General features: G+C 42.3%; 1 long non-coding RNA gene across 2 annotated transcripts in view; it reads right to left on the bottom strand.

Annotated features, from left to right (window-relative positions):
- Positions 1 to 21,038, bottom strand: part of LOC109245095 (uncharacterized) — a 113,774-nt gene that overhangs the window by 17,299 nt on the left and 75,437 nt on the right. The window contains exon 4 of one of the 2 annotated variants that reach the window (XR_002070779.2): positions 9,759 to 10,494. The exons of the other annotated variant lie outside the window; for it this stretch is intronic. This is a non-coding gene — a long non-coding RNA (uncharacterized LOC109245095). Of the gene's footprint in view, positions 1 to 9,758; positions 10,495 to 21,038 lie in introns of those variants that run through there. 2 annotated transcript variants of the gene reach the window in all.

Genomic DNA, 21,038 nt, shown 5'->3' with positions numbered 1-21,038 from the left:
AAGCAGTGATCTATCCAGCAGGTCATTATAAACATCAAAACAGATAATGTACTTCAAGGCACTTTGAAGGTTGTTAAACATGCAAACTTGAAGGACTGTTACTGGTCTGTCTGGGTTTTTATAATTTATTTTACAGATTGCATCATATCAACTACTTAACCTGAGACTGTGTTTGGCCAGAAGCAGTGCGGTTCTGACCCTAGCTGGCAGATGCGCTGCAGTGAAGCCAGATGAAGGAGAGATAGCCCTGCAGGTAATGCAGTGGGCAGTCTCATTTCAACCTACTTTGCAATGCAATGATCTTGAGGAAATATTAGGATGCAGTTCATAGAGAGTTCTTACTAACTCAGAAAAATCAACTCCAGTGAGAGCCAAGAAATAGAAAACTGCCAGGGTGTAGGAAATAGCCATTTGGAAGAACGCATCAGATATTCAATATTCAACACAGAATTGAGTGGCAATGTAGCATAGTCGCTCAGAACACGAGCGTTGAGTCATGAAGACCTGAGTTTGAACTCTAGCCACGTCCCTTGCTTCATCTTTACAAGCATGGTAATAATCCATTCAACAAATATTTATTGAGGACTTATTAAATGCCAGGTATTATTTTAGGCACTGGTCATATAATAGTGACCAATATAGATTTAAAAACCTTGCCCTCATGGACTTTACATTTTATAAACAACAACACAAAAGTAAAATGTATGGCATATCACATAGTGATCAATGCTATGGAGAAAATAAAGCATGGCAGGAGGCCAGCAGGTGATTGGGGAAGAACCATTGTAATCTATAGGATGATCAGGGAAAGCCTCGCTCTGATGGAAACATTTGAACCAAGAGATAAAAGAAGGGAAGAACTGGACTAGCCAGATGTCTGAGGGAAGACTATTCCAGACAGAGGGGATAGCAAGTGCAAAGGCCTGGTCATGAGAGAACAACTGGATAGTCCAAGGTGGCCAGGACGGTAGGAGGTGAGTCTGTAGCTGGAGAGAAGATGGACGTCAGAACAGAGTATTGGAGATGGGGCCAATACATAGGGCCTGATACTTCGGCTTTTACTCTGAGTGAGATGGGGAGCCACTGGAAGGTTCTGAGCAGGAAAGTAACAATCTAATTTAAATTTTGAAAGCTAATTTGAGCTGCTGTGTGGTGGACAAGAGCAGAAGAAGAAAACTGGTTAGGGAACTATAGCATAAATCCATGTGAATCTTCTAGTTTCTGGCCCAGCATGTAAAGAGCTTGGAAGTTGCCACTCTGTCTTAACAATCAGTAAAAAGCTGAATAAATTGAAAAAGCAATGATCCTTCTTAGATCTGTCAGAGAAATAAGGTCTCAGGACAAACCACCGCTGCCAAAATTTGGGGAGACATACAGGTGAAAAAATATAATCATAACTCATCAGAGCAGAGATCACCAGCAGAAACCTTATGGGAACCAGTGCTCAGGTAGGAAAACCTATACTTTGACAAACTGCTGGAGGCTCTGTGTGGACAAGTCTGAAAGTTAAAAACTCCAGGGGGACCATGTCTCTGAGGGGTACCCACACTTTTGTGAGTTTTACCTCCAGGAATTCAACCAGGTTCTCATAGTAAATGTTGGAGAAAAATTCCCTCCGGCTTCTGGCATGGGTTAAGGAAAAAAATATCTGATATATGCCAGAGTATTGTGTTCTTCTGAACGAGGCTTTCCCTCAAGAGAAACTGTTTTACTAGAGCCTAAACTATGGGAGATTTTCCAAGAGCCTAACCAACACATAGGAAGGGAAATACTCAACTCCAGCCTCTCTAGCCATCCTGTCCTACTTAAGGCAGTGAGGGGCTAAGAAGCACTTGTAAAATTCAGTCTAAAGGTACAAGCTCAATAAAAGACTAAGACCTAATCACAGAACTTTAGAACACTTTCCTCCTCCCACAGCTACATACTACAGTTCCTTTTACCTCTTACATTATGTCCAGCCATCGAGAAAAAAAATTACAAGGCATACTAAAAAGCAAAAAACACAGCTTGAAGAGATAGAACATGCATCAGATAGAACATGAACCAGACTCAATGGTGGTAGGGATGCTGGAATTATCAGACTGGGAATTTAAAACAACCACGATTAATATGCTAAGAGCTCTAGTGGATGAAATAGACAGCATGCAAGAACAGATGGGAAATGCAAGCAGAGAGATGGAAGTTCTAAGAATGAATCAAAAAGAAATGCTCTAGAGATTTTTTTTTTTTAAACTGTAACAGAAATGAAGACTGTCTTCAATGGGCCCACCAGTAGATCGACACAGCTGAGGAAGGAATCACTGAGCTTGAGGGATCTCCATAGACACTTTTGAGATTGAAAAGTAAGGAGGGGTGCCTGGGTGGCTCAGTTAAGTGCTGATTCTTGATTTCAGCTCAGGTCATGATTTCATGGTTCATGAAATGGAGCCCTACATGGGGCTCTGCACCGGCAGCATGCAGCCTGCTTGGGATTCTCTCTCTCCCTCTCTCTTTCTGTCCCTCCCCCGCTCACTCGCTCTCTCAAAATAAGTAAATAAACATTTCAAAAAATATATTTTAAAAAATAAAAAAGGAAAAAAAAGAAAAGTAAAGAAAAAAGAAGACTGCGGGGTGGGGGGGCGCCAGGGTGACTCAGTGGGTTGAGCATCCAACTTTGGGCTCAGGTCATGATCTCACAGTTCATAGGTTGGAGCCCCATGTTGGGCTCTGCACTGACAGCTCAGAGGCTGGAGCCTGCTTGAATTCTGTGTCTCCCTCTTTCTGTCCCTCCCCTGCTTGTGCTCTGTTTCTCTCTTGCTCTCTCTCTCTCAAAAATAAACAAACATTTAAAAAAATAAGGAAAAAAGACTGGGAAAAAAACAGGACAGAATATCCAAGAATTGTGTGACAACTACAAAAAATATAACATACATGTAATGGGAATAGCAGAAGGAGAAAAACAAGAGAGAAAGGAAAAAGAAATATCTGAAGCAATAATGACTGAGAATTTCCTCAAATTAATATCAGAAACCAAACCACAGATCCAGGAAGCTCAGAAGGCATCAAGGATAAATGCCCCCCGCCAAAAAAAACCACCCCAAAACAAAACCAAAACGCTGTACTTACGGCATGTTATACTAAATGCAGAAAATTGGAGCATCTGGCTGGTTTAGTCAGTTAAGCATCTGACTCAGCTAAGGTCACGATCTCACAGTTTGGGAGTTCAAGCCCCACATCAGGCTCTCTGCTGTCAACACAGAGCCTGCTTTGGATCCTCTATCCCCACCTCTTTCTGTCCCTCCTCCATTTGTTCTCTCTCTCTCTCTCTCTCTTTCTCTCTCTCTCTCTCAAAATAAATAAAACTTTTAAAAATTCAGACAATCAAAGGTAAAGAAAAAAACTTAGAAGAAAAAAAAACATCTTACCTATAGAGATGCAAAGGTAAGAAATACATCCAACATCTCTTCAGAGCAATGCAAGTAAGCAAAGAGTAGAATGGGGCGCCTGAGTGGCTCAGTTGGTTAAGCGTCCGACTTCAGCTCAGGTCATGATCTCATGGTTCATGACTTCGAGCCCCGCATCGGGCTCAGTGCTGACAGCTCAGAGCCTGGAGCCTGCTTCGGATTCTGTGTCTCCCTCTCTCTCTCTGCCCCTACCCCTGCTCATGCTCTGTCACTTTCTCTCTCAAAAACAAATGAATGTTAAAAAAAAATTTAAAAAAGAAAAGAGTAGAATGCAATATTTAAAATACAGGGAGAAAAAAAAAAAAACCCTCACCAACCTAGAATTCAGTACCCTATGAAATTATCCTTCAAAACTAAAGGGGTTTATATTTGTTGCTAGTACATTTGCCTTGCAAGAAATATTAAAAGAAGTTCTTAAAGAAAAGAAAAATAAAATGGGTCAAAAATGTATATCTACACGGTGCCTGAGTGGCTCAGTCAGTTAAGTATCTGACTCTTGGTTTCAGCTCAGGTCATGATCTCATGGTTCATGGGATGGGCCACTTGTTGGGCTCCTTGCTGACAGTGTGGAGCTTCCTTGGGATTCTCTACCTTTCTCTCTGTCCCTTCCCTCTCTGCTCATTCTCTCTCTCTCTCTCTCAAAAATGAATAAATAAATGTTTTTTTAAAACACCTTACACCTACAAAAATAAAGGAAGAGCATGGGAGAAGGAACAAGTAAAGGTAAAAATAAGAATGTTTAATTTTCTTATCTTAATTGATCTTACACAACAGTTTGCTCAAAATAATAATAGCAACAATGTTTTCAATTGTGTAGGTGTGTATGTGTGCTCACATGCTTATGTGTAAGTAAAGGGATGACAGCAATGATACAAGGGATGAGAGGAGGGAATTAGAACTATTTTGTTATTATAAAATACCTGCACTACCAATGAAGTGGTACAGTGTTATTTGAAAGTGGAATTGGATTAGTTGTAAATATATATTGCAAACTCTAGGCCACTAAAAGGGGTTAAAAAAAAACAAGTATAACTGATATGCTAAGAATGAAGAGAAAATGGAATCATATAATATACTCAGTTAAAACCACAAAAGGAAGAAAAGAAGTAAAAGACAAAATAGGAACAAAGAAAAAGAATAGTAAATAACAAACAGTAACAAATATGGTAGCGATTAATTCAACTATGTCAATCATCACTTTAAACATCAATGGTTTAGGGGCACCTGGGTGGCTCAGTCAGTGGAGCGTCTGACTTTGGCTCAGGTCACAATCTCATGGCTTGTGGGTTTGAGCCCCGTGTTGGGCTCTGTGCTGGCAGCTCGGAGCCTGGAGACTGCTTTGGATTCTGTGTCTCCCTCTTTCTTTGCCCCTCCCCTGCTTGTGCTCGCTCTCTCTCTCTCTCTCTCTCTCTCAAAAATAAATAAATATTTTTAAAAATGTTTAAAAAATCAATGGTTTAAATAAATGAATTAAAAGGCAGGGATTGTCAGAGTGGATCAAAACATAAGACTCAACAATATGTTGTCTACAAGAAACCAACATTAATATAAACACATATATAGATTAAAAATAAACAGATGGGGAAAGATATACCATACTAACACTAATAAAAATAAAGCAGACATAGCTATATTAATTTCAGACAGAATAGACTCCAGAGCAAAGAAAGTTATCAGGGAAAAGAGGAGCATTATATAATAGTAAAAGGGTCAATTCTCCAGAAAGACATATCAGTCCTTAGTGTATACATGCTTAACAGTAGACTGTCAAAATATGTGAGGCAAAAAGCGATAGAACTGCAAAAAGAAATAGATGAATCCACTATTATGGTTGGAGATTTCAACACTCCTTTATCAGAAATGGACAGATCCAACAGGCTAAAAATCACTACTGTTGAACTCAACAGCACCATCAATCAACTGTATATAATTGACATCTATAGACTACTTCATCTAGCAACAGCAGAATTCACATTCTTCTCAAGTTGACACGGAACATTCACCAATATAGACCACATTCTGGAACATAAAACACACATTAACAAATTTAAAAGAACAGAAATCATACAGTATCTGCTCTGAGACCACAGTAAAATTAAACTAGAAATCAATTATGGAAAGATAACTGGAAAATCCTCAAATACTTAGAGATTAAACAACATACTTCTAAGTAACACATAGGCTAAAGAAGAACTGTTGAGAGAAATTTTGAACTAAATAAAAGTTAAAGTACAACATATTAAAATTTGTGGCATGCAGGAAAAACAGAACTTAGAGAGAAATTGATAGCATTGAATGCATGTATTAGAAAAAAAAGAAAAGATCCAAAATCAGTCATCTAAGCTTCCACTTTTTAAAAACCTAGAAAAAGAAGGGCAAATGAAATCCCAAGTAAAGAGAAAGAAAGAAATAATAATAATTAGAGCAGAAATTAATGCAGTTGAAAATAGGAAATCAATAGAGAAATTGATAAAATCTGGTTCTTTGAAAAGATAAATAAAACTGTTAAGTCTCTAGCCAGGCTATGTAAAAAAAAGAGAGAGAGGATACAAATCAGAAATGAAAGAGAAGACATCACTACAGATCCCATGGACAGTGAGAAGATAAGCAAAGGATATTCTGAATAACTCTATGCCCACAAATTTGATAACCTAGATGAAACAGGCTAATTATTTGAAAGAATCTGCCAAAACTCACACAAGAAAAAATAGACAATACAAACAGGCTTATGAATATTAAGGAAATCACATCAGTAAGTGACAACCCTCCAAAACAGAAAGTAGGCTCCTATGGATTTACTGGTGAATTCTAGTAAACATTTAAGGAAGAAATTATACTAATTCTGTACAATTTCTTTCAGAAAATAGAAGCAAAGGGAATACCCCCTAACCCATTCTGTGAGGCTAGCCTTACCCCAATACTAACACCAAAGACATTACAGAAAAGAAAACTACAGATCAGTATCTCTCATGAACACAGATGCAAAGTCCTCAACACAGTATTAGCAAGTTTAGTCCAACAATGTATAAAAAGAATTATACACCAAGACCAAGTGAGATTTATCCCAGGTACACAAGGCTTGTTCAACAATCAAAAATCAATTAATGTAACCCATTACATCAATAGGCTAAAGAAAAGTCACATGATCATATTGGTAAACAAAGGAAAAGTATTTGACAAAATCAAACACTCATTCATGATAAAAACTCTCAGCAAACCAGGAATAGAGGGGAATCTTCTCAACTTGATTAACCATATCTTCAAAAAACCTACAGCTAATATCATACTTAATGGTAAGAAACTGGAAGATTTCCCAGTAAGATCCGGAATAAAGCAAGGATGTCCCCTCTTGCCATTCCTTTTCAATATCATACTAGAAGTCCTAACTAGTGTAATAAGACAAGAAAAGGAAATTAGGAGGGAAGAAACAAAACTCTCTTTGTTTACATATGACATGATTGTCTATGTAGAGAATGTGAAATATTCAACAGCAACAAAAAACTCCTGGAACTTATCATCCATTACAGCAAGTTTTCAGGATACGATGTTAATATACTAAATTAATCACTTTCCTATGTACCAGCAATGAACAAGTAGAATTTGAAACTTAAAACAAGATACTTTTTTTTTTAATTTTTTTTTTAACGTTTATTTATTTTTGAGACAGAGAGAGACAGAGCATGAATGGGGGAGGGTCAGAGAGAGAGGGAGACACAGAATCTGAAATAGGCTCCAGGCTCTGAGCTGTCAGCACAGAGCCTGATGCGGGGCTCGAACTCACGGACCGTGAGATCATGACCTGAGCCGAAGTCGGACGCTTAACCAACCAAGCCACCCAGGCGCCCCTAAAACAAGATACTTTTTATATGAGTACTCTTCAAAAATGAAATACTTAGGTGTAAATCTTACCAAAATGTGTACAAGTTTTATATGAAGTACATATAGGAGGAACAAAACAGGGAGCCAAAAAGTATACCTGCATAAATATAGTCAACTGATCGGGGCGCCTGGGTGTCTCAGTCGGTTAAGCGGCCGACTTCAGCTCAGGTCATGATCTCGCGGTCCGTGAGTTCGAGCCCCGCGTCGGGCTCTGTGCTGACGGCTCAGAGCCTGGAGCCTGTTTCAGATTCTGTGTCTCCCTCTCTCTGACCCTCCCCTGTTCATGCTCTGTCTCTCCCTGTCTCAAAAATAAATAAAATGTTTAAAAAAAATTAAAAAAAAATATATAGTCAACTGATCTTTGACAAATAAGAAAAGGCAATACAAATGGAGAGAAGATAGTCTTTTCAACAAATGGTGCTGAAACAACAGGACATCACATGACAAAAAATTGAATCTAGACACAGACCCCACACCCCTCTCAAAAAGAAACTGGAAACGGCTCATAAAGTAGCTGAAGGCACATTAAAAAAAAAAAAAAAAAAAAAAAAAAAAAGATTATAGGGGCGCCTAAGTGGCTCAGTTGGTTAAGTGTCTGACTTCAGCTCATGTCATGATCCCGCAGTTCATGGGGTGCAGCACAGCATCAGGCTCTGTGCTGACAGCTCAGAGCCCGGAGTCTGCTTCAAATTCCGTGTCTCCCTCTCTCTCTGCCCCTCCCCTGCTCATGCTCTGTCTGTCTCTTTCTCTCAAAAATAAATTAAAAACATTTAAAAATATTTTTAAAAAGACTAGAGACCTAAATAGAAAACACAAAGCTATAAAATTCCCAGAGGATAACATGGGAGAAATTCTAGATAATCTTTGGTTTAACGATGGCTTTTTAGATACAACACCAAAGGCACGCTCCATGAAAGAATAACTGACAAGCTGGACTTCATTAAAATTAAAAACCTCTGCTCTGTGACAGACACTGTGAAGAGAAGCCACTGTCTGGGATATAATATTTGCAAAACACATGTCTGATAAAGACTATTATCCAAAATATACAAAGAGCTTTTAAAACTCAACAATAAGAAAACAAACAACCTGATTAAAAATGGGCCAAAGACCTTAACAGACATCTCCCCAAAGAAGATATACAGATGGCAATCAGCACACGAAAAGGTGCTCCACATCGTATGCCATTAGGGAAATTATAATAATGAGATACCACTGCTCATCTATTAAAATGGCCAAAATCCAGAATACTGACAATATCAAACACTGCTAAGGAAGTGCAACAAGAACCCTCATCACTACTGATGGGGGTGCAAAGTGGTACAGCCACTTTGGAAGACAGTTTGGTGGCTTCTTACAAAACTAAACATACTTTTTTCTTTTTTTTTAATTTTTATTTTAGAGAGAGAGAGAGAGTATATGCAGGATAGAAGGGCAGAGGGAGAGAGAGAGAGAGAGAGAGAAACTTAAGCAGGCTTCACATTCAGCTTGGAGTCTGACATGAGGCTCAATCCCACACCCTGGGATCATGACCTGAGCCAAAATCAAGAGTCAGACACTCAACCAACTGAGCCACCCAGGTGCCCCCAAACTAAACATACTCTTACCATACGATCCAGCAATCACACTCCTTGGTATTTACCTAAAGGAACTGAAAACTTATGTCCATACAAAAACCTGTTTAGAGCAACTTTATTCATAATTACCAAAACTTGAAAGCAACCAAGATGCTTTTCAGTAGGGATAAATCGTGATACATCCAGACAATGGGATATTATTTAGCAGTAAAAAATTATCAAGCCATGAAAAGACACAGAGGAATTTGAGCTGTATATCACTAAGTAAAAGAAGCCACTTTAAAAAGGCAACATACTGTATGATCCCAACTATATGATGTTCTGGAAAAGGCAAAACTATGGAGGCAGTAAAATGATGAATCAATGCTTGGGGCACCTGGGTGGCTCAGTCGGTTGAGTGTCCCAATCTTGATTTCAGCTCAGGTCATGATCCCAGGTCATGGGATCAAGCCCTCCATCAGGTTCCATGCTGAGCGTGGAATCTGCTTGGGATTCTCTCTCTCTCCCTCCTTCTGCCCCTCTCCCCCCTCCTCTCTCTCTCCCCCCCTCTCTTTCTCTAAAATTAAAAAAAAAATTTTTTTTTTAATGATCAATGGTTTCCAGGAGCTGGGGGAGGTAGGAGGGAGGGATGGATAGGCAGCGCAGAGAGGATTTTAGGGCAGTAAAATTATTCTGTATGATACTCTAATGGGATATATGTCATTACACACTTGTCGAGACCCACAGAATTTGTATCACCAAGAGTGAACCTTAATGTAAACTGTGGATTTGGGGTGACGGTGATGTGTCTGTAACAAACATACCACTCTGCTGAGGGATGTCGATAAATGGGGGAGCCTGTGGAGGCAGAGGCAGGAGGTATAGGGAAACTCTCTGAACTTTCCACTCAATTTTGCTATGAATCAAAAACTGCTCTAAAAAATCAAGTCTGTGTTTTAAAAATCCTGTTGATGGCAGCTGGGGCAAAAGTGGTACCTCTGGAAGTGGGGAGAAGGGGTTAGATTCTGGGTATATTTTCAAAGAAGAGCCAACAGAATTTTTTTTTAACATGTATTTATTTTTGAGAGACGGAGAGAAACAGAGGACGAGTGGGGGAGGGGCAGAGAGAGGGACACACAGAATCCGAAGCAGGCTCCAGGCTCCGAGCTGTCAGCACAGAACCCGACGAACTCACAGACCTTGAGATCCTGAACTCATGGGACCGCGAGATCATAACCCCAGCTGAAGTCTGATGCTCAATTGCTCAGTCGACTGAGCCACCCAGGCACCCCCCAGAAGAGCCAAGAGAATCGCCAACGGATCGGTTGTGCAACACGAAGACAAGAGAAGAATCAGTACGCGGCCTCTGCAAGACGCCATGAGACAATGACGTCGTACGATGACAAGCACATACTAGACATCAGGCAAATATCAAAATCCCCTAAAATCTCAGAAGAGACGATGGTCCTCCACAAGGCAATGTCTTCATTAGGTAACTTGTGGGGGTAGGGCTCAAGACAACCAAAACACTCGAAAGTAGAGGGTGGCTAAGCTCTAGTCAACTCCAGTAAGCCCTCTTTTGTATGCAGTATTTTCTTGTGGTCAGCAGCTCAGTTCTGGAGAGAGGAGATAAAGTACGAACAGAGAAAAAGAATGATTCATCCCAGGACCAGTACATGATAATAACGCCACAAGTAACACTTATTACTAATCACAGTGGCAATACTAGCTAGATGGGCGGAATGCCATGTGCTATGGAGGAAGCCATGTGCTAGGCCAGCATCTTCACTGTAGTGTCACAGCCTGAAGCTTGAGGTGAAGATCTGTGTTAAGGTGTGAAAGAAAGCCAAAGGGTTAGTTCTCTAAACATTGACTGTCAGTTCCCAAAGAATACAATTCTACTTTAGTTGGAAATTTCCTATCTTTCAGGCCACCACTATGGATTAGGCACAATGTATTTCTCCAGTGCTGAAATTAGCCCAGCAAGATCAGTATTTTGTGTCCATTTTACAGATGGGAAAAGTAAGGCTTACACAAGGGGATCACTAGCTAAGGAGTTGCAAACCTGGGTTCAAACCCAAGCCTGTGTGTCTCCAAAGCTCATGCACATACCACCCTGCCTCACTTCTGTTTTGCTAACAGTAGCCAACCTTCCCTGAGCACCTACCTTGTGCCAGGCCCTGGCATATATTAATATGAACTATGACCATCCCCACCTTACAGATGAGGAAATTAAGGCCTAGAGAAGTTAAGAAACTCGCCAGAGACCCCCCTCCCCCCCCCCCCCCAACACACACACACTTCAGCTGGCCAGTTGGGACAAGGCAGTGTGGTTCAAGGTTGCAGAGTCGATACTCATATGTTAAAAAAAATTTTTTTTAAGGTAATAGTGATATATGCTAATGGTAACTTTTAGAAAATACAACAAAGAAAAAATAAGTATCACCTATAATCTCACTGTTCTGAGATAACCATGATTATCATTTTGGTGGATAATTTTTTCATCTTTTTCCTACACATACGTGCATACACATGTATTACAAAAATAAGATTATATTATATGTGCTTTTAACCCACCCTTCACTCTCTAATGTAATAATTTGTTGTCAACATCCTTCTGCTTGAAGTGTTTCCCACAATGGTGATTTGTTACTCTCTTGGGTCATGTATCAATTTGAAAATCCATAGAATCCTCCCCTTTCACCAGAACATGCCTGCATACACATACACATGCATGATTTGGCATTTAATTACAGAGATTCCCTGAACCATGGACCCTGAGAGCCCCATCATTTCAAATGCCCAAATAATATTCCATCATGGAAGGATGCCCTGTAAGTTGCTGAGCCAACCCAAGGCAGTCCCCTATGGTTGGACATTTAGGTTATTTCCAATTTTCCACTATTATAAACAATGTTGCAATGACTACTCCAATAGATAAATCTTTGAGTATGGCCCTATCTATTTCCTTGGGATCAATTCCAAGAGCACAATAATTTTTAGGGCTTTTGATAGTATTTCCAAATTGCCCTCCATTAAGGTTGTATCTACTTACGCTCCCGCCAGCAGAGTCGAAGAGGGCCATTTCCCCACATTACTGCTCACATCCGGTCTTATAAAACACTATATTTTGTACCTTTTTAACCCTGCCTCACAACTTCTCTTTTTCTTTTTGCTGTCTTGGAGACAGTGATTTCTGACTCAAGGAACTGGAAACAGCAGCCTTTGGGGAAGACTCCAGGTTGAGAATTGCTGTCTTTCCCTGCTACAATAAAGCCCCAAAGGCTGTGGTTTCCTAGATTCTGCAGAAGACACTCCTTTGCAAATCTCTTTGCCCTTGTCTTTGGTAGGAAAAGTGTCACTAGGCGAGAAGAAACGAACAGGCTAACCTTTTAAAAAAAAAAAATCTTTTTAAAAATGATTTTTAAACATTTCTATTATGAAATGTTTGTCCCCAAAGGAACCAGGAGGATTCCTTTTAGTAGATCTTAAAATTCATAGATAAGTAATTCTGTAGTGTGACTGCTCCTTCTCTCCCACTTTAGACAGCCAAATCTGTCCTGATGTATAAAATTTGCTGGGGGAAAAAAAATGAAGTTTGGCCCATGAGGCTGGTTATAAGGAGAAATCTTTTGCATATAGTAGGCACTCAATAAATGTTTGTTGAATTGCACTGGAAGACTTGGACACGCACCCTGGAGTAATAGGGGATTTCGTGTACGTGCTTAACTGCTAAAGCTTTCATTAACTGTGGCAGTGTTAAATACAGTCGATACTAATGAGGGGGAGTGGTGACCCAAATAACACCAAAACAGAGGGAAATCCCAGATCAACTCTATTTAGACTTGAAATACAGTCCATGATTTTTTTTTTTCCTGTAACAGATGTACCTTTCCAATTCTGGTTGGCTTAGGCGAATATTACAATGAGCTTATCTCCCTGAGCCCACAGAGAGAGACTGTGCAAGGCAGCCATCGGGCTAGATTTAACAGTCCGCAAAGAAATCTCAATATGGACATATTAGGTGATATAAAAGAATCGTTATTAATGGTGTTAACTGTGATATTATTTTAGTTATAGAGGGATATGTTCTTCCTTTTCTAAAGGTGCACACGGGAGTTCATAAATAAATAAATAAACAAACAAACAAACAAATCAATAAATAAAAGTCACCATGGACAGTCTGCAAAAGGGATAACAAAGATTTGGCCATATTACGGAAATAACTACAGTTTCCTGGAAGTTGTTTGTGCAAACCAGTTTAGATATATTAACGCAAATCCTCACAAGAAACCTCTGCAGGGAAGGTAATGTTTCTGCCCTGATTCTGCATCAGGGAACGCTCCCCCCATCACTGGATACTGTAATGATGAAACCGACAGTCAAAGCATCCTGCCCTCCTGCCCAGAGGGTGGTGTGGGACCCAGGCCTCTCCTGCAGCCCTCACCCTGCACAGAGGAATTCTCAACCCAGTGATGAAAAGCCCTGAACACCACTCTGAAGAGTTCATCCCTCAGCCCTTCCTGAGGCCAGAGGCTGGGGCTTTTCTGCCCATTCTGTGACCTTCCCCCGCTCAAGGCAGCCACAGTTGGGTTCCATTGCATGCAACCAAAGAATGCTGGCCCGGCAGAGAAATGTTATCTGATTCACCCCAGACTGCCCAGCTCAGTAAATGGCCAAGCGAGAATTTTGAACCCAAGGCTAATGTCACAGCCCCAGGCCACTTCTCAAAGGATGTGCATAAAGGGTTAAGTTCATGTGGCTTCCAAGTCCTGACTTTCCCCTTCTCCGCCATCTGCCTCTTCCCTATAAAATTCTTGCATACCTACTCCATGCCCTGTCTACCTGCAGGGCTGGAACAATACATCACTGGACTGATGTAACTACCCCTCCACATTGGGCACCCGGCGTTAATTCACTGAGTGCTTTAATCCGAAGTCCCCTGAACTAGCAAGCTATCGCTGCTACTCATCCCACCTCTTTACAACGTTTTAAAACAACACTGCAGCGGAGGCAAGAACAGGTCGTCTGGTCCACCCTCCTGCCTCAAAGAAATCCTGCCCTAAGATCAAATAAAATTCAGTCACATGACAGGAGTCACTTTTGCCCCCACCATTATGAGACGTCTACTGGTTACTGTCAGCCTTAGGAAGCACCCTGTGCTATTCTAATACAGGATGCACACATCCTAAAAGGACAGGCTGGAGCACAGAGCGTCAGAGCCTCGGGGGTAGCGGGGAGCCCACAGGCTCTGCAGTCACAGAGACACATCTCATAACTGGTGTATGAGCTTCCTTCCTAGATGGTTTCCTCATCTATAAAATGGGGATAATAATAGTACCAACCTCACAAGTTCTTGAGATGCTTGTAGAAGATGAAAAAGTTAAACTACCTCATACACTGTAGGAGCCAACAATGCCAGTGCTTCCCTTCCTAAAGAATTTAGGACAGTTGATTGCTTATTCCTATTTTTAAAGATCTCCAAGGAAGGAGAAACCATAGCATCCCTTGGTAGCTAGTGCCAGTGTTTCACAACCCACTTAGATGATGTGTGAATATAGCACAGAGGCCCACATCCAAGGAGCCTGGCAGAGGCTGGGAGGCATGCCAAGCAGCTTGCTGGACCGCTACCCAATCCTATCCCTTCCCCCGCCATTGCCTCCTAAATATATATATTAGCTTAGCCATCCTTCACGGGCCAACCTCCTTTTGGAAACCCTGTCTGATAATCTCCTGGTTTGAAATGTTTTCGGTCTTCTAACCACTATAACACCTGTTGGCTGTAACATGCTCCAGCCATTTATGAAGAACAGGGCTGGTACTGTAACTATTTAATCGTGTAATTGGTTAATTCAATAAATATATATCAAATGCCCACCTGAATTGCCAGATAACATCCTAGGCACTGGGCATACAGCAATGAATAAAACAGATGAGGTCCCTGCCTTCATGAAATTCACATTCTAGCAAGAAGGAAGTTGATAGAAATTAAGTAAGGAGTATGTCAGTTGATCAAAAGCGCACTGGAGGAAATTAGAACAGGGTTGAGGATGGGTGACCATTCTTTGTAAAAAGGAATGGCAGGCCCACCTCATACTAACTCCCTCTCATTCCCTGTGCCCCTAGGCAGGCTTCCCCAGTTCGCCACATTCCTTCGAGCCCCAGGACCTTTGCACACTCCTCTTGTCTGGAATGCTTGTCCCTCCCTACCTCACCCGGTTAGCTCTTTTTGATGAGGTGATATTTGAGCAGAGACTGGAAGGAAGGTAGGACACTACATACATGTGCTTGGTTTCTCTAGGAATATATGCTCCTGGAGGGTAAAAGAAGGCAGCGGGGAGTAGTGGTTAGAAATGTTAACTCCTGGGGCACCTGGGTGGCTCAGTCGGTTAAGCGTCCAACTTTGGCTCAGGTCATGATCTCGCCGTCCATGAGTTCGGCCCCCACATCGGAGCCTTTTTGTGTGCTTTTTATAAAACAAACAAATACACTTAAAGAAAGACATTAAATGAGATAGTGTAGATAAAAATGCCTACTATCTCACGATCATTTTAAAATTAGTTTTCTTGGGGTGCCAGGGTGGCTCAGTCGGTTAAGCTTCTGACTTCGCCTCAGGTCATGATCTCATGGACTGTGGGTTCGGGTCAGGCTCTGTGCTGACAGCTCAGAGCCTGGAGCCTGTTTCAGATTCTGTGTCTCCCTCTCTCTCTGCCCCTCCCCCACTCACGCTCTGTCTCTGTCTCTGAAAAATGAATCAACCTTAAAAAAATTTAAAAAAAAAAAAGGAAAAAAAAAGAAATGCTAACTCCTGGGGTGCCTGGGTGGCTCAGTCGGTTGAGCTTCCAACTTCAGCTCAGGTCATGATCTCACAGTTCGTGGGTTCGAGCTCCACATCGGGCCCTGTGCTGACCGCTCAGAGCCTGGAAACTGCTTCGGATTCTATGTCTCCCTCTCTCTCCCTGCCCTTCACCACTCGTACTGTCTCTCTGTTTCTCAAAAATAAACATTAAAAAGATTCTTTTTAAAAGAAAACGAAATAAATGCTAACCCTTGAGTTAGATCAATGGGCTCAAACCCCTGTTCACTCACCCCAGTTGTGTGACAAGTTCCTAACTTCCCCAAGTCTCGGTCTCCTGGGAAATGGAGACAGAACAGTATTTATCTCACAGGAATATTGTAAGGATTCAATAAAGTCATGAATGTACAGTGCTGGGCATCAAAGATGGATTTGCCTTGAAGGTAATGAAACTTCAGGGGTTTACCCACCCCTTCCCCCCCCCCCCCACATATACACACACTTGCATGAGCCCCTTGCAACGCCCTTAGAGGGGCCTGGTAATGAGTTTACATGATCATGTGTTTTTGTAAAATATGTTAACAACAATTGGTTAAGACAACTGTCTCTTTCCACTTTGACTTCCCTTCTGTCATACTTCTCACGTCAGATGGCATTGGAAAGGACATGGGCCTCTTGCATTCATGATTCAGATGGTGAACCCAACCATCTTCCCCAAGAGGTGAGGAGACTGGCCTTCCCAGGATGTGGTCAGGTTCACCATCTGAGGATCGTTCCAGAGTGTGGAGAGCTGTGGGCAGGTGCTGATGGAGCCCACATACCACTGCCCCACACCTGGAGAAGGAGGCTTTAGGGAACAAGACAGCACACCCCATGGAACCCCCAACTCTAAAGCCTCATGCTGAGACCTCAGGACCCTCTGGGGACTTCCTGAGTCTTCATCCAGAGCCAGCCCCAGCGTCTGGCAGTTCTTAAACTGAAAAGCTCTTGAAATCTACACCCAGCATGGGAATAAGCTGGTTTCCCCCTCCTAAGGGCTGAAAACAGCTCATGACCATCTTCCAAAGGAAAACCTTCTCCCTACTTGAAAGCAGTTATAAAATCACATCTCGGCCTTTTATTTCCCAGCCAAGTGATGCCAGTTACTAATAGCAGAAGGAAAGAACGTGACTCATTCACGTTCTAGTTCTGATGGCTGATTGCCATAAATTCCCTGGTCCCTAGGGCTCACCGCGCCTCTCTTTTGTGACCATTCTCCACAGTCATCGCCCAGAAAGTCACCCTTTCCTCTTGGTTTCCTCCAGGAGACTTCTAGAAAGACATCTTAAGGCCCATCATTCCATTTGTAAGATCACACTGAGTCCCTCTGCCCATCTCCCAAACAGACTCAGGGGAAGACTTGATTTTAGCATCTTCCCGTGTATTTGTGTGTATACAGGCACACTTATTTCTAGAATCAGAGAATCTTTGTCTACCCTCATCTGCCTCTGTTCCTACCCACCATCCTCTCCTGCCTTCCCTGGAGTTTGTTTCCCATTCATAAACTCAGCAGGTTCACCATCACTCAAAATACACCACAGCAACAGCAGCATATGTTAGCTGGGTTATCTCCCTGAAGGGACATTGTGCTCATGACCCCCTGAGCCCCCAGCTCCCAAAAGGTCAAGGCCTCAGCATTCTCTCCACTCTCCTGCCCACCCCCCCAGAATCAGAACAGGACCTCCAAACTCACGGGAGCGACTCCCCTTTTACTGAGGGGAGGAGGGAGAAGAACTTTGGCTGACTTTTAAATCATTGTCCTAATATATTGAACTTATAGCCCAACCATGTTTAGGACACATATCACTTTAAAAGTGTGACTATGTCTTGTTGACGATGCGAGGCTGCTTACAGTAATAACTTCCCCCTAACTTTCTGGAACGGTCTCAATATCTGGGCATTTTTTTAATGGAGACAGTTTGTTAAGTGTGTAATTAAATGTGATTGGAATGTATAGCTTTTATATACTTAAAAAAAAAAATAAGGAGGGGTGGGGGTAGAATGTCCTTTCTCAGACCGTGGGCCCTGATTTGGGATTCAGAAAACCTGATCCCTGTAACAGTAGAACACTACATCCTCAGGTTCAGCAGCTTTGCTGGTGGATTCAAGAGGCTGAGGCTCGGGTGGAGAGTGTGAAAATACTTTGAAAAGACCTTTCACTATCCAGATGCAAGCATTTATCATCATCATCATATCATCATTATTAGCAATAATAAGTGCATCAGGGGGAGCTTTTCAAATGCAAATCTAATCACATTGTGCCTTTCATCCAAGGCCTCCCACTGCTGTTAGGACAGAAGCCAGAGCATACCCCAGGCCTCCAGGCCCTTCATGGCATTTTTGTAGGAAGAATGGCAGGGCCTGGCTCTTGCCCACCTCATACCGGCTCCCTCTCATTCCCTGTGCCCCATGCAGGCCTTCTCTCAGCTTGAATTTGCTGCACTCCTTCCAGCCCCAGGACCTTTGCACACTCCTGATGTCTGGAATATTTGTCCCTCCCTAGCTCACTTGGTTAGCCCTCTCTTTTTGTCCCAATATCATACATCCTCAAGGAAGCTTTCTCTACCTTTCCTGACTGGGTAAATCCTTCCCTTCTACATCCTCACAGAATCATGTTCAGCCATCCATCTATTTATTAATTCATAGTTATTGAGTGTCTACTATGTGCCAGACAGCATTCTGGAGGTGAGGAATATAATGGTGAACAAAGAAGTCCCAAGGGAGCTTCCACTCTAACAGAAGAAGAGGCAATAAGCAAACAAACACATACACACCTACTAGAACATCAGGCCGTGGTAAGTGCTGTGAGGAAGAGAAGGCTGGGTAAGGATTAATGTGGTGGCAGGAGCAGAGGTAAGCACTTCAGATAAGGGCAGTGGAGAAGATGACACTTTCTGAACAGATGACACTTAAAATGAGGCTTCAGTGAAATGAGGGAACAAACCATGAAGAGGTGAATGGAAAGACGAGTTCAGACAAAAGGAACAGCAAGGACAAAAGTCCTGGGGCGGGAATGAACTTAGTAAGTCCAAAGAACAGCAGAAAGCCAATGTGGCTACAATTGAGAGAGCAAATTGGGAAGGTACGACATGAGGCTGGAGGATATTTAGACAAGTCTTTTGAGGAATTTTGCTACAACAAGGAGCAGGGAAACACATGAGCATTCTGGAGGGTGTTTCTGTTTGGGTTTTTACTCTGTTTTAAGATGGGAAGCATTGCCATATAGTTGTGTGCTAAAAGGAATGTTCCAGTAGGAAGGATGACATTGGTGATTCACAAGAGAGAGATCACTGCAACCAGTCCTCCAATAAATGAGGAGGAATGGGGTCCAGGGTCCAGGTGGAGAGCTTGGCGCTCCACATGCACGGGGACAATTTGTAATCTGCGACAGGAGAGGGCACAGCACATACATATTGATGCTGGAGGCTGGTCAGTTTAGTGGTGGATAATGAGCATTCTGATGGCCTCTGTTTTCTCAGTGAATAGGAAGATGAGATCATCAGCTGAGAACTAGGCAGGAGAAGGGCACTGAGGCTGGAGAAAAGAGGAGAAGGTACACCTTGGAGGGTGGCAGACTGACTGGGGACGGTAGTAGGATCGCTGGGCAGTGCTGAGGCAGTCCACTTATTTGAGGACTTAAATGTAAAACAAGACCTGTCTGTGCAGTTGCTACTGTTTTCTCCAGCCATGTTCCTGTGACCAGGAGCAAGTACAAAAGAGGTGCTCCACAGGGCTTAACCAGGGTTGGGGTTTGGGTAGGTGGACACAGGGAGCATGGGCGTTATGGAACAATCACAATACTAGGCCATAGAGTCTAGGTTGGGTGAGGAGGAAAGGAGGACCTATGTGGTGAAGGACAGGAAAATATGGTAGAGGGTCAGGGGATTGAAGACCTCAATAGGTGGGAGAATCGTTGGAACGGTAGTCCTAGGATCACTGAGCTGGGAAGATCCATGGTGATGATCTGAATGGGATGGTTGGAATGGAAACTTTAGAGGTTCTGTACTTGTGGCAAGGTCTGTGTGTGACTATGGCTGAGGTGCGGAGGAGGAGAGGATGATGGTATTGAAACATCAAGAAACAAGAGGCAGGGTAACAGATGGTCATCTACATGGGTCTTAGGGTCACCACAGACAATGGCACGAGTGGAGGTACAGAGAAAGTCAGTGAGCCCGGTGGTCAAATTACCAATGAACACATGAGCAGGAGGTAGGTAGAGAGCACAGGAGATGGTCTGATGACAGGTGCTTGCATTTTTTGTGTTTATATGATTATTTTATTAATGTTGATTTACGCACTACCCTGTACACACCACTAAGGGTAGGGACCATGTCTGCTTGCATTCACCACATTATCACATTGAGCTCCTAGCTCAATGCCTAGCACAGAACAGGTACTTAATAAAAACTTGTTGAACAAATGAATGAATGAACAAATACTAGTCTCTGGAATTGAAGGGGAGAGGGTGAGAGGCATTGATCCAATAATTTGCTCCTTTCTCTTCCCATTAAAGTCCTCAGCATAGTGCTTATTTTCAGAAATTTCAGTCAATGGTCACTCAACTGACATTCGTGAAATACCTGTTAAGTGCCAGGTGCCGTGCTGCATGCTTCAAAGAGAATTAAGACATGGGTGCAGCTCTCAGAAATCTCAAAGTATATCCAGGTGAATTCATGAATAAATCACGTTAATACAAGGTGAATAGAGCAATGATAGAGAGAGGTATGAGCAAAATGCTCCAGGGACACAGAAGCTGACTGCCTTGGGGGGAGAAGGGAAGGCTGTGGGTACAGATAATATCTGGAGAATGAAGATGGTCAGCTACCAACACAAGTGGATGTTAGGTGAAGGACCAGCCTGTCCACAGGTATCAAGGATGAGAAAAGCTTAGCAAACAGAAGTCTGATGAAGACTAGCAGATAAGCTAAAATGTCATCCGGCCCTGATATTTAAGGTCAGCTCGTTGCAACCAGCATGCTAACTAATTCAGTGGAGAAAGAATAGTATTGTTTTTAATTTTTAAAAATGTACTTATTTGTTTTTGAGAGAGTGAGCGAGAGCACGCATAAGCATGTGCACGCAAGAGCAAGGGAGGGGCCGAGAGAGAGGGAGAGAGAGAATCCCAAGCAGGTTCTTCAGGGCTCGATCTCCCGAGAAAGAATAGTCTTTTTAACAAATGGTGCAGGGACAACCGGACATCCACATGGAAATGAATGAAGTTAGACTCCCACCTCACACCACATACGAAAGGTAATTCAACATGGATCAAAGACCTGAATGCAAGCATTAAAACGAAAACTCTTAGAAGAAAACCCAGGTGCAGGG

The sequence above is a fragment of the Panthera pardus genome, unplaced genomic scaffold, assembly GCF_024362965.1.
Source record: "Panthera pardus isolate Hobbes unplaced genomic scaffold, ASM2436296v1 HiC_scaffold_12, whole genome shotgun sequence".
Lineage (NCBI taxonomy): Eukaryota > Metazoa > Chordata > Mammalia > Carnivora > Felidae > Panthera > Panthera pardus.
This window is presented reverse-complemented; position numbering and strand designations above follow the sequence as displayed.